At 44.0% G+C, this 14,237-nt stretch overlaps 1 long non-coding RNA gene across 2 annotated transcripts in view; it reads right to left on the bottom strand.

Annotated features, from left to right (window-relative positions):
• Positions 1-309: 309 nt before the first annotated feature.
• LOC129405672 (uncharacterized) overlaps positions 310-14,237 on the bottom strand; it is a 111,253-nt gene continuing 97,325 nt past the window's right edge. For both annotated transcript variants that reach the window (XR_008630732.1, XR_008630733.1), the window contains 4 exons: positions 4,509-4,650; positions 3,458-3,574; positions 1,249-1,619; positions 310-581 (listed from right to left, as the gene is read on the bottom strand). This is a non-coding gene — a long non-coding RNA (uncharacterized LOC129405672). The remainder of the gene's footprint in view (positions 582-1,248; positions 1,620-3,457; positions 3,575-4,508; positions 4,651-14,237) is intronic.

Below are 14,237 nucleotides of genomic sequence, written 5' to 3'. Positions count from 1 at the left end.
TATTTTAAAATGATAATCAGTATGACTATTTTTTAACAAAAGTAAGGTTTTATATTATACCTCACCAATAATTAGAACTATCATTTATATGAACCTCTAAAAGTGTTAAGAATTCTATCCATATCCAAACCTCAAGTGTGTGATCATGTGACACATGTAGCATGTAGGTTTTGATGTGTTAATTTTTCCCAGAGATTAGACATTTTTTAGTACTTTTAGAAATATTTTATTATTATTCTAATCATACACAGATTGAAAAAAGTGCAATGGGTGTGAAGGAGGAGTGTGGAAGGGATAGAATATTATTAGACTATGGTAGCTTTTGGTTTAGTCAGTCAAAATGACTGATAGATAAAGGTTAGTAGAAATGAGAAGAAGGGCCTTAGTCCCTGGCCTGGATTGCTTTGAATTACCATGAAATCTTCTTGTATAACTTGTTGGCCAGTGTTTTCAGGGACTGTGGCCTGAACCACCTTCTCCTCCATGGAGGACTGGGATGATTTTTCATCCGCCTCCATAATCTTGAAGATTTCCTCTGTCTGATCTTCCAGTTCTTCCTGGAATATACGTGAGAACTGCAGCTGGAGGAAAGATCAAAAGGGGTGTTGGTTGGGCATCCTTGGGAAGGGCAGTCCCTTGCTGGCTCCTAACAGCATACATGGGGTTTCAAGGAGGTGTTGAGTGGAGGTGGCCCAGAAAGTCCCATGGGAAAGTTGGGGGTTGAGAGAAATTGGAAGGTGGGAAACCAAGAGTTAAGGAGTGTTTGTCCCAGGGTACCCTGAGGACAGCAATAAGGCTCACTGTGTACAGCTGGTTCTGAATGTCTTCTCCTTGTCTGTAATTTTCAGCACTTCCACACTCTCCTCTGCTCCTCCTCCTGCACCTCCTGCTCCTCCTCTTTCACCTCCTGGCTCTGCCCCTGCTCCTCCTTTTTCACCTCCTTCACCACCTCCTCCTTTCCCTCCTGCTCCTCTTTCACCTCCTCCTCCTGTACTTCCCCTTCTCCACCTCCTCCTCCTCCTCCTCCATTTTTCTCTTGCTTCTTTTCCTCCTTCTCCTCCTGTTCCTCATCCTGCTCCTGCAAGGGCTTCATTTCCTGTGGGAGGGTCCCCAGGGTCACAGACAGCCAAGACAGCAGAGCCCAGAGGGCAGATCTGGCTTGCTTCTGCTCCCTGTGTAGCCCTGCCCTCACCCCGCCCTCACCTCACCCAAAGCCAGCTTCTCCCTCCTGGGATCCCTGTTGCTTACTATTTGCGTGAGTCGTCACAGCTTTGAGCTGAGCCCGGAGCTGTAGGTTCCCTTCTTGGGTCTTTTTCAGGATTTCCTAAAGGTGAGGGAAGAAGGTGAGGAGGGAGTGAAGAAGGGTCTTCCTGCCCAAGTGTACAGGGCCCCTCTCTCACTCAAAATTTTTTCATTTCCTCTTTCATGTTATTCAATTCAGAGTTATGTCTTATTTTCTCCTGTTCCAACTGCCCCAGGAGCCTCTGCTCCTTTTGGATGGCTAACTCTTGGCATGCAGCCAGTTGTTGATGAAAATTAGCTGTGCACAGCTGCAGCTGGAGGAGATAGAGGCTTTTCTGTTTTCTCAGAGTCGAGGCCTCTTGGTAGCTCTTCTTCACCTGTGGGCATGAAGCTGGGAGTGAGGACTGGCAGCAGGGGCATCCTGAATGTCAAACACAGACCCAAGGAAATAGTCTGTCCCCGCACAGGTCCTGATGGTCTTACTCTTAGGACCTAAGAGATGCCACTCCCCCCACACACACACCACCACCACCACTGCCCAGGCCTCCTTTCTGCCTCCCATGTCCTAGGAACCTTCCTCCCTGGCTTGAAGCTCCTGAATCTCAGTGGTGTGTGGTGAAGCTTAGGCTTCAGCCCAGGGTTCAATCCCTGCGTTGTGCCCCCCGCCTCCCCATTTTTGGGACTCATTCTTCAGCCTTGGTTGTGATTTCCAGGCAGGCCCTAATTGACATAGAGACCTCCGCATCAACCTTCCCCTTCCCCCAGGTGGTAACTGCCCTGGTTCTCTCTTGCCTGGCCCTTAGCAGCACCTCCCCCCTTTCAGACAGGAACCGCACACCAGCTGGAGCAGGGGCTACCTTTCCTGCCATATCCACCAAGATTGTTTGTAGACGTTCCACGTTTTCTACCATCGAATCTGCTACGTGTTCTGCACTTTGGAAGACCCAAGTGGGTCGGTCAGTCAGTGCCTCCCCAGGCCTCACTTGAAGGCCTCCTGCCCACCTCTACCCCCATCATCCAAGTAGGGCTCTGCACCATCTTTCCTGTTCCCTGCTGCCTGACGGAGGGGGAATAGATAAAACATCCCAGTCAGATGGGTGTTTGAGCATAGTATTGACTGAGAGTCAATCCTAAAAGCCCTGTAACTGTTCTCACAGTAACTGAATAAATAAATAAATAAACAAACAAATAAATAAATAAATAAATAAATAAATAAAAACATCCCAGTCAATCAAGCAGTAGGCAAAACATCAAGAACGGGCCTTGGGAGGAACAAGAGAGATACCCCCACAGTGGAAATGCAGCCAGCAGCTCACACAGATCTGGCAAAGGGCATGCATGGCACCAGGCTACACTGCCTGCCCTGCCACTTTCCCGATGGGAGAGTACTTTCCATCGCAGCGGTAAGGGTCACACTTCACCCCAGCCCTTACTCTAGAGGAATCAAAAAGAGCCGAGCAGACAAGGGCCAGGGAAAAAGAGGGAGTCAAACAGAGACCTGGTGTCTAGGGGCGGCAGGTCCCCTTGGAATGCTGCAGGAGAAAACAAAGGGGCCGTTCCAAAGAGGTCCATGAACAGCACCACACATGTCCCTGCCTGTAGGGTTACCCTGCTCCTTTGTGAGGCTTGGAATGTTGCAGAGAGAACAAGGGGGCCATTCCAAAGAGGACTGCTGACCAGTACCACACATGTCCTTGCCTGCAGGATTACCCTGCCCCATTGCAAGGCTTTTGTTCACTGTGAGTTCCTCTAATCAGGCCCATAAGGATGGGGTGGACCCCAGTAGGGCTCCATACATCCACCTAACCTTCTTCATTGTAAGAACCATATTTCTAATGAAGGGGCTTGGTTAAACAAAGGGGCTACAACTAAATGATCATTCTCAAAGGCACTGATCTGATTTTACCATGGCAAGTGACAGAGAAGAGACACAGGACCCTTGTTTCCTGAGGCCGCCCATCATGCTGGTACTTGAGGGACGCTCCTTCGCACCATGTCCTAACTCAACCTCAAAGGCCAAACTTGCCCATTCAAGTGAAACCCTCATGCCCAGGGCTGAGGCACTGCACCCCATGTCAGGCCAAGCAGAGCCTGAGCATGTGGGGAACCAGGACCAGATCTTCTGTGGGTGACCCCTCCTTCCACGTTCCTAAACATCCCCGCAGCACCCCTTGATGCTTGATCTGCTTGGGATGTCGTGCAGGGCAGGACTTACCCCAGTAGGTGCTCGGCAGGCCTGGGAGGTGGCAGTGTCCTGGCCACTGTCTCTGCAGTGGTTTTTCTTCTGCTTCTGCCCTGGGATGCAATCATGTTGGATCTCAAACTTGTTTAGCTGCAGAAAAGCAAAGCAACGCCTGCTTGAGGCTGCTTATTCACATCCTACTGACAAAAGCTCTCTTGTACTGGTCTCCATGGACCCAGTGGGAGAAGGATGGTGTTTGTCCCAAGGAGGGGATCCCTAGGGGTTACTGGGCCAGAGTCCCCAGGAGTCCCAGGAGGGCAGCAGCTGCTGGCTGAGAGTGGCTGAAAACTGGATGTGTCCGGAATGGGCCCAGGGGCTCATAAGCCAGTGGCCACACACACACTGACCACTGATGGGTTATCATAGAGCCTTGGGCTAGACCCAGAAACAAGGTTTCTTCACTTTTTTCTTACAATTTTCCTAGCTCTAGCCAGCTGTAATTTCTTCTTCTCAGGGGTCTCCACCAGGGATGGGGGTCGGGGACTCATCTCGACTTTCTGGTTGTCCATGAAGATTTCTCCTTAGATGGAGGTGCTGCAAGAGGGTGCCACAAGAGGCTGAGGACCTGCATTTATATAGGGGGCTCATGGGTGTGGTCCAGGTTCTGTAACCCCATTGGCCAGTAAGAATTCCAAACACCTCTGGGACCCCTGGTTTCCACATCCTACAGCCCAGACAGCAGTGACATCACAATGGAGGCTGCACCCACTTGTGCTCATGCAGCATCTGGGCCAGAGGGAAGCTTCCCACCCCCACCCCAGCACTCCCCCTTCCCCAACATGGCTCTGAATGTCCAGCTGAAGAGTGGGCAAGGAGCATCCTCAGAGATAAAGTGCATTATTCTATGCCTTGACCCTTCCTGCCTTGCCAAGTTCAGTCCACTACTTTCTCAATCCCAGAAATCACGATGTCCGGAGATCCCTAACCTTAAACTCTGTACTACATTTCTGCCCTCTCAATATGTGTTTCTAACATTTTCATTCTAACCTCTGCTGAAGTGTGAACCATTATAAAGGACACTTACTGGTAGGATCTTCGCAGGCTTCTGAGTCTGAAGTATCAGCCCTGTCTCTCCTTCTGGGAAGAGTGCTAGCTCAGGGTTCTCACTGTATGATGGTTCTCAAGAGAAGCAGCATGCGGACATTCAAACTGTTAGGGTCTGTGATCTAAGGAACAAGTGCAGCACAAATGCAAAAGTTCAACAGCTTTATTTCATGCCAAGAGTTCAGATACTGATCGATCAATTCCCTAGGGTCTCCTCTTGAGAGAGCGAGCGAGACCGTACATCTCTGAGCCCCTTTTATACCCTGAACCCCAACTGTCAACCGACCTTTTCCCTGTTTGGTGGGTCTCAGGGCAATAAGGGACTTTTTGGCTCGGGATTGGCTGTCTTTTCTGGGTCTGTTAATTCAGTTATTCCTTCTCCCTCCTATTGGTCCCCCAACTGCTGAAGTTGGTGGCCATTCCAGCTAGGTGGGCTTAGGGGAGCCCTGACACAAACATGAGGCCAGCATAGCTCCAAGGACAGGAGTACAAGCTTTGCCTATGGAAGACCTGGATTTGATCCCTAGACCACCTGGTACCATGAGCATGCCAGGAGCAATTCCTGAGCACCCTGCCTGGAGAAGCACCTGAGCACTGTTGAGTGTGAACATTAAGCAAAACACAGCCCAGAAAAGAGATTGTTTCAGCCCTATGATACATCAAGAAGTAGGAAATGGGTATGCTTGTGGGTAGGCTTAAGAGCTGTTTTAGCCACTCCCCAGCTACACTGGACCCTAAGAGAAATCCAAATCCCCCTGGGACCCTGGTCTCCATCCCCACACCCCAGAGAATAGTGGTATCACAAAGGAGGCTGCACACACTCTAGCTGGCCCAACCCCACCCCAGGCTCCCCAGCACTGCCCCTTCCTCAACATGGGGACTCTGAACGTCCAGCCGAAGCATGAGCAAGGAGCGCCGTCTGAGAGAAAGTGCAGTATTCTATGCCCTGACCTCCCTCCCCTCCATGCCCTAATTCAGTACTGGACCGTAGCTGGTACTGGATGTGGTTCCTCATCTTCAGACACATTGATAGAAAGTGGGGGAGGCAGGTGAAGCCTTGACTCTATGTAAACTTTGCCATTCTTGTTCACTAGTTTGCAATTAACTGAAGTGAATGAACCTAAAACTGATGGGTTATTTTCGTAACCTGTGAACCCAACAAGAGGGCTTGGCTCATCAATATTCATGTGAAATCTCTTGCTTATTAACTTCTTAAGCATTGTTTTCACCACATGGCAGGACTGTGACTACTGGATTTTGGCCACACAGAGGTTCATTACACTAGTCAGTATATTTTGACGTTTTATCAGTGAAATGTATTGGAATAATGTTGGTGACCAAAATAATGCAAGACAAATAATAAACAGCAAATTTGGGGGGTTGCTTTTATCTAGAGTTTATTTTTTATTGGAACATTTAATTTTCCCAATATTGATGTTTTAATTAGATATTCTATGTAAATATAATGTAATTCTTTTTTAATTTAATTTAATTTTATTAGTGAATCACCATGAGACAAAGTTACAGACTTATAGGTTTTCATGCTTACATTTCAGTCATACAATGATCGAGTTCCCATCTCTCCACCAGTGCCCATTTTCCACCACCAATGGTCCCAGCATCCCTCCCACCACCCCCACCCTGTCCCCTTCACCCCACCCTGCCTCTGTGGCAGGGCATTCCCATTTGCTCACTCTCTCTTTTTGGGTGTTGTGGTTTGCTACAGAGGTATTAAGTAGGCATTTTGTTCGGTCTATAGTCTATTTTCAGCCATCCCTAGTGGGCCCACCCAGCACCCTTTGCTTGGTGATCCCTTCTCTATCAGAGCTGCTTCTTCACCTCGCATGTGAAGTCAGCATCCAAGCTGTGGAGTACTCCTCTTGATACTTATCTCTACTATTCTTGGTTGTTAGTCTCCCATTCTCTTACTTTATATTCCACAAATGAGTGCAATCTTTCTGTGTCTGTTTCTCTCTTTCTGACTCATTTCACTTAACATGATACTTTCCATGTTGATCCACTTATATGCAAATTTCATGACTTCATATTTTCTAACAGCTGCATAGTATTCCATTGTGTAGATGTACCAAAGTTTCTTTAGCCAGTCATCTGTTCTCGGGCCCTTGGGTTTTTTTCAGATTCTGGCTATTGTGAACAGTGCTGCAATGAACATATAGGTGCAGATGTCACTTTTACTATACTTTTTTGCATCTCCGGGATATATTCTCAGAAGTGGTATTGCTGGGTCAAATGGGAGCTCAATTTCTAATTTTTTGAGAAGCGACCATACTGTTTTCCAAAAGGGCTGAACCAGTCGGCATTCCCACCAGCAGTGTAGGAGAGTTATAATGTAATTCTTGATGTATTTGAGATCTATCATGAATTTTTTTTAATTTATTCTGCTTCTCTTTTTTAAAAAAATAAGTTATGGTGGATCACGGAGAGATACAGTTACAAACTTGCATGATTAAGTTTCAGTCATAAAATGCTCGAGCATCCATTTCCACTGGTGGAAATGCTCCACCAGTGCACATTTTCCATCACCATTGTTCCCAGTGTCCCACCCTCCACCCCCACCCCATCTCGCTCCCTGCCTCTGTGGCAGGTACAATCTTTCTTACTCTCTCTCTCTTTCTCTCTCTCTCTCTAATTTTGGGCATTATGATTAGAAATACAGTTACTTTACTAAGAGGACATCATGTTTGGTCCTTAGTCTACTTTCAGCACACATCTCCCACCCTGGCAATCCCTCCAATCATCATTTACTTAGTGGTTCCTTCTCCATCCCAACTGCCTTTTCCACAGCATGTGGGACCAGCTTCCAAACCATGTAGTGATCCTCCTGACCCTTATCTCTACTGTCCTTATGTATTAGTATCATATTATGCTATTTATATTTCACAAATGAGTGCAGGAATTCTATGTATATCCCTGTTTTTCTAACTCATTTACCTTAGCATGCCTCTTCATGTCCACCCTTATACGCAACTTATATGCAAATTTTATGATTTCATCTCTTCTAACAGCTACATAGTATCCCACTGTGTAGATGTACCAGATTTTATATAACCAATCACCTGTTCTTGGGTATGCGGATTTTTTCCAGATTCTGGCTATTGTGAACAGTGCTGCAATAAACATACAAATGCAGATGTCATTTCTACTGTGCTTTTTTGCACCTTCGGGATATATTTCCAGAAGTGGAGTTGCTGGGTCAAATGGGAGCTCAATTTCTAGTTTCTGGAAGAATGTCCATATTGTTTTCCAAAAATGCTGGACCAGTAGGCATTCCCACCAATAAGGAATGAGAGACCCATTCTCCTCACATCTGCGCCATCACTAGTTGCTGTTCTTCTTTTGTTTTGATTTGCATCTCCCTGATGATTAGCGATGCAGAGTATTTTTTCATGTGCCTTTTGGCCAACTGAATTACTTTTTTGAGGAAGTTTCTGTTCTTTTCTTCTCCCCATTTTTTGATAGGGTTAGAGGGGTTTTTCTTGTAAAGCTCTACCAGTGTCTTATTTATCCTGGATATTAAGCCCCTATCTGATGATAAATATTTTTCCCATTTTGTGCACTCTTTCTGCTCTTTCTGTATTTTAATGGCTATGAGGTGCAGAAGCTTCATATTTTAATGTAGTTCCATTTATTTATATTTATTCCCACCTGCTTGGTCAGTAGTATTTCATCCTTGAAGATGCCTTTAGCTTCAATATCATGGAGAGTTCTGCCTACATTTTCCTCCATGTACCTTACCTTATGGAGTCAGGTATTAAGGTCTTTAACCCATTTTGATCTGACTTTTGTGCCTGGCATTAGACAATGGTCTAAGTTCATTCTTTTGCATGTAGCTGTCCAGTTTTCCAAGCACCACTTGTTTAAGAGGCTTTCCTTACTCCACTTCATATTACTTGCTCCCTTATCAAAGATTAGTGATTGTATATTTGGGAGTCTGTGTCAGAATATTCAACTCTGTTACATATTGGTCTGCACATCTGTTTAAGTTCCAATACCATGCTGTTTTAATTACTACCACTTTGTAGTACAGTTTGAGATTGGGGAAGTTGATGCCACCCATCTTCTTTTCCCCAAGGATTGCTTTGGCTATTCGGGGGGGTTTATTACTCCATATAAATTTCAGGAGTGTTATGTCTATTTCTTTGAAAAATGTCATGGGTATTCTTATAGGGACTGAATTGAATCTGTACAATGCTTTGTGGAGTATTACCATTTTGACGATGTTAGTCATCTCAATCCATGAGCAGGGGATGTGTCTCCATTTCCTAATTTTCAATTTTATTTCTTGAAGCAGTGTTTTGTAGTTTTCTTTGTATAGGTCCTTCACCTCTTTAGTTAAGTTGATTCCAAGGTACTTAATTTTCTGAAGGCACTATTGTGAAAGAGTTTTTTTTTAATTTTTTTTCATTATTTGTGTATAGGAAGGGCATGGACTTTTGGGTATTGAATTTGTAACCTGCCACTCTACTCTGCAAACCTATTATTTATAGAAGCTCTTCTGTGGAGCTTTTAGGGTTCTCTAAGTATCATATCATCTGCAAATAGTGATAGCTTGACTTCTTCCTTTCCTATCTGAATGACTTTGACATCCTTTTCTTGCCTAAGTGCTATGGCAAGTACTTCCAGTACTATATTAAACAGAAGTGGTGAGAGTGGGCAAGACTTTCTTGTTCCTGATCATAGAAGGAAAACTCTCAGCTTTTCCTCATTGAGAATAATGCTTGCTGTGGGCTTTTGGTAGATGGCTGTGTCTAAATAAAAAAGGACATTGCTCTAAAGCAAACTACTAAAGGATATAAAGGAAAGAGAAAATCAATGTTTTGCTTGCATATACAAAATCCAGAGTCCTTAGAAGAATCTGACTTTACATGTGACAGGATCTGATTTAGGGATATACGTGATTAACAGAGAGGGGAAGCAGAGCACAGAGGGGAAGCTAACAATAAACACAGAGGAATGGGAATGCTTTGGAAGCACTGTGGGTCCCCCATATCATGGCAATGAAATTCTGGGAAGAAATAAAACCACCAGTCCTAAGTCTGATCCATCTTATGGATATAGAAAGCAAGACCTAATAAGACCTTCTCCAGCAGCATACCCTGAGGAGACTGGACTCCTCTACAGAAAGATTCTGAAGGGAATTACTGGAGAACCTTCAATTCCTTCCTTTAATCGGATTAACCCTCAGCTAGCCCAGACCAGAGAAGGCTGAACCTCTGAGAGAAGCTCCAGCAGAAATGAAGGTCAAGAAAAGGGGTTTCCCAAACCTAAAAGAAGGTCTAAAGGGGATACTATAAGACAAGAAAAACCCCTACAAGCACAATAAACACTTACAGAACGATGGCACAAAACCCTATGACAATAATCTCTCTCAATGTCAGTGGGCTTAATTCACCAATTAAGAGACACAGACTGGCAAAATGGATTCAGAGACTGAACCCAACATTCTGCTGCCTGCAAGAAACACATCTGAATAACCAGAACAAACACAAACTCAAAGTCAAAGGATGGAAAATAATCCTGCAAGCAAACAACTCCCTCAGAAAAGCTGGGGTGGCTTTACTATTATCAGACAACATAGACTTTAAGTTGAAAAAGATTAGAAGGGATAGTGAAGGCCACTTTTTATTATTAATCAAGGGATATGTACAGCAGGAAGAAATCACACTTCTAAATGTGTACGCACCCAATGAGGGACCAGCTAAATACCTACAACAACTGCTAATAGACCTTAAGAAGGACATTGTGGGCAACACAATAGTAATTGGAGACTTCAACACCACCCTATCACCTCTGGACAGATCAAGAAGATTAAAACTCACCAAGGAAATACTGACTTTGAAGGAAGAAATAGAAGAGAGAGGACTAATAGATCTATGCAGGGCTCTATATCCAAAAATAAAAAAGGAATACACATTCTTTTCCAGTGCACATGGAACATTTTCCAGAATAGACCATTCGCTGGGCCACACAACATACCTCAATAGAATCAATAAAATAGACAGTGTACCAGCTATCTTTTCAGACCATGATGCACTGAAGATAGAAGTCAATCATGGACAGATGCAGAAAACTAAATCTAACACCTGGAAATTAAATACCTCGATGTTGAACAATGAGTGGGTCAGGAATGAAATCAAGGAAGAAATCAAAAGGTACCTGGAAACAAATGAAAATGAAGACACGAGCTACCAAAACTTATGGGACGAAGCTAAAGCCATATTAAGGGGAAAATTTATAGCTCTGCAAGCATATCTCAGGAAGGAAGAACGGGCCTGCATAAATAACTTGACTTCACAGCTCAAGACCTTAGGAAAAGACCAACAAAAGAAGCCTAAACCAGGCAGAAAGAAAGAGATAATAAAACTTAGAGCAGAAATTAATGACATGGAAACCTAAAAGACAATCCAAAAGATCAATGAAACCAAGAGCTGGTTCTTCGAGAAAATAAACAAGATTGATAAAACACTAGCAAGATCCCTATAGGGATACCCTTGTCATTCTTCAAAGAAATGGAGTAAGTGCTCCTGAAATTCATGTGGAACAATAAGCCCCCACGAATAGCTGAAGCAATTCTTGGGAAAAAGAAAATGGGAGCAATCAACCTCCCCAACTTCCAACTCTACTACAAAGCAGTAGTCATTAAAACAGCATGGTACTGGAACAAAGGCAGAGCTGCAGACCAATGGAACAGGGTTGAATACTCTGACATATCCCCCAAATATATAATCATCTAATCTTTGATAAGGGAGCAAGATATGTGAAGTGGAGCAAGGAAAGCATGTTTAACAAATTGTGATGGCAAAACTTGACAGTACATGCAAAAAAATGGGCTTAGACCTCTACCTATCACCATGTACAAAAGTCAGATCAAAATGGATTAAAGACCTCAACATCAGACCAGAATCCCTAAGGTACATTGAAGACAAGGTCGGCAAAACCCTCCATGACATTAAAGCCTGTTGGATATCATTGGTTTGTCCTTTCTCCCCTTGTCACTAGGAGCTTAGGTATATCAGTCACACCCATCAAAATGCTCCCCAGTCACTCCCATTCCTTCGTTTATCTGTAACCACTTCTACCAGTTTATCTGCTCTTCCTTTAATCTGACTCTGCTAATTTCTAAGGTCAGACCTTCCTAGGACACTGAATATTATAACATTGCCTTTCTCTCCTCTTTATGCCTTTTGAATAATTTACTTTAAAGCTATGTCTTTTATGTATAGACAAAAGAAGACAATATTATGTTTTTGTAACTTGGGACTTAATTGGCCTTGAATATTATTCCCTCCCGGGCATCTGCTTTCTTCACTTAAGGCTCAGTTGCCCTCAGTTCCTAGCACCCCAAAGTAGGGTCCCCGACGTGGGACGGGAAGGATCCAGGGCAAGCGGTGAGTTATGTGCTACCCTGGCATCGAGATTGGCCTGACCAAAGTGCCTAATTCTTAACTATAAGTTAAGAGCTTGATCATAGACAAATGCTGTCATGATCCAATAGTAATTATGAGACTGGGACCCTGCCAGGGATAGGAAAGACTGATCTGGCCTGAGCACTGTAGTCTGAGATTGAGATGGCCCCAGGAGAGCAATTCTATAAGCTTTAATGCATCTCTTATTGTGTCCATACAAAATGATTAATATTATGAATTCTTATATGTTTGCTGGCTGAGGAGAAGAGAAACACATTCATGGGACTCCGCCCTTGGGTGGATCCTCCTACTGAAAGAGAATTAAGTTCTAGGAGAAGCATCCCCTGAGGGAAAGGAACCTTACCCTATTGCTGACCACACCTATGGGTATGCCCCAACCCCCTCATGCTGGGGATATTTAACTAGGCTGTAAGAGTGGGTTGGGGGGCCAGATCCACGGGGTCCAGATCCACAGATCGAGAGAGAGACCGAGAGTTGGAATGGAAGCAGGAGGGAGAATGAAGTAGGATGGGGAAGAAAGAAGCAGGAGGAGAATCAGAGGAGAATGGAGAAAGAAGATCGAATAAACTGCAGTGAGACCAACCATCTTGGCTCCGTTCCTTCACCTGCCTTGCCGCCCGCGCCCTTTCTTTTCTATTTGTGTTTTTACACAAAATCCAATAGTATCTTCAAAGATGACATGCCACCGGCCAAGCAAGTGAAAACAGAAATAAATAAATGGGACTATCTCAAACTAACAAGCTTCTGCACCTCAAGAGGAACAGTGACCAAAGTTCAAAGACAATCTACAGAATGGGAAAGGATATTTACACAGTACCCATCAGATAAAGGGTTGATATCAAGGATATACAATGCACTGGGTGAACTCCACAAGAAGAAAACTGCCAACCGTATGAAAAAATGGGGTGATGAAATGAACAGAAACTTTCCCAAAGAAGAAATCCGAATGGCTGAGAGGCACATGAGAAAATGTTCAACATCACTAATCATCAGGGAGATGCAGATCAAAACAACAATGAGATATCATCTCACACAACAGAGACTGGTCCACATCCCAAAAAACAAAAGCAACCAGTGTTGGCGTGGATGTGGGGAGAAAGGGACTCTCCTTCACTACTGGTGGGAATGCCAACCGGCTCAGCCCTTTTGGAAAACAATATGGACGATTCTCAAAAAGTTAGAAATTGAGCTTCCATTTGACCAGCAATATCAGTCCTGGAATATATCCCAGAGAGCAAAAAGCTATAGTAGAGATGACATCTGCATTTCTATGTTCATTGCAGCACTGTTTACAATAGCCAGAATCTGGAAAAAAACAGAGTGCCCAAAAACAGATGACTGGCTAAAGAAACTCTGGTACATCTACACAATGGAATACTCTGTAGCTGTCAGAAAACATGAAGTCATGAAATTTGCATATAAGTAGATCAACATGGAAAGTATCATGCTGAGTGAAATGAGTCAGAAAGAAAGAGACAGACGTAGAAATATTGCACTCATATGTGGAATATAAAGTAGCTGTGAGGTACAAGCTTACAATGTTGCAATTTCTGGCAGATATTTCTCTGGACTTAGTTACTAAAATGCTAAAATACAGAAATCCAAAACCATGCTGCCGCTAGTGCGGTCACTCGACCTCATATTGCTTCATTCTCAGCAATGGAAAACAAATTATCAAATGCTTCCTTTTCAGCAGGTCCGACTTTAAGGGGGAAAAACTCCAAACAATAATTGTGAGTTTTGTGTTGAAATATTTAATGTAATCAAAGTACAGAGAAAGTAAAAGTGAAATTTATCAGTTACACAGGCGGCGTGGGGGGCTGGGGATGTGGGGGGGGGGCGGGGTGGAACTATGCTGTGATTCTTGGTGGTAAAATATGTGCACTGGTGAAGGGATGGGTGTTTGAGCATTGTATAACTGAGACTTAAACCTGGAAGCTTTGTAACTTTCCACATGGTGATTCAATAAAAGAATAAAATTTAAAAAAAAAACAAATAAAAACACATTTGACAAATCGAAAAAAAGAAACCTGAAACCTTTGTAACTTTCCATATGGTGATTCAATAAAAGAAGAAAAAAAAAGAAAAGGGGTTTCAAAGAAGACCACTCCCAGCTCTACACACCTGGCAACACCCCTTTCTAGGACTCTTATCTAGCTAGAAAGCCCCACATGAGAAGCTTAGATTAACCCTATAAAAGTCACCTTGAACAAAGGAAGGGAGCACATATGCTGCTCAAGCCCAAACGAGGCTTGAACCCA

This window comes from Sorex araneus, chromosome 6 (assembly GCF_027595985.1).
Source record: "Sorex araneus isolate mSorAra2 chromosome 6, mSorAra2.pri, whole genome shotgun sequence".
NCBI classification, from domain to species: Eukaryota; Metazoa; Chordata; class Mammalia; order Eulipotyphla; family Soricidae; genus Sorex; species Sorex araneus.
The sequence above is the reverse complement of the archived record's forward strand: the minus strand, read 5'-3'. Positions and strand labels throughout refer to the sequence as shown.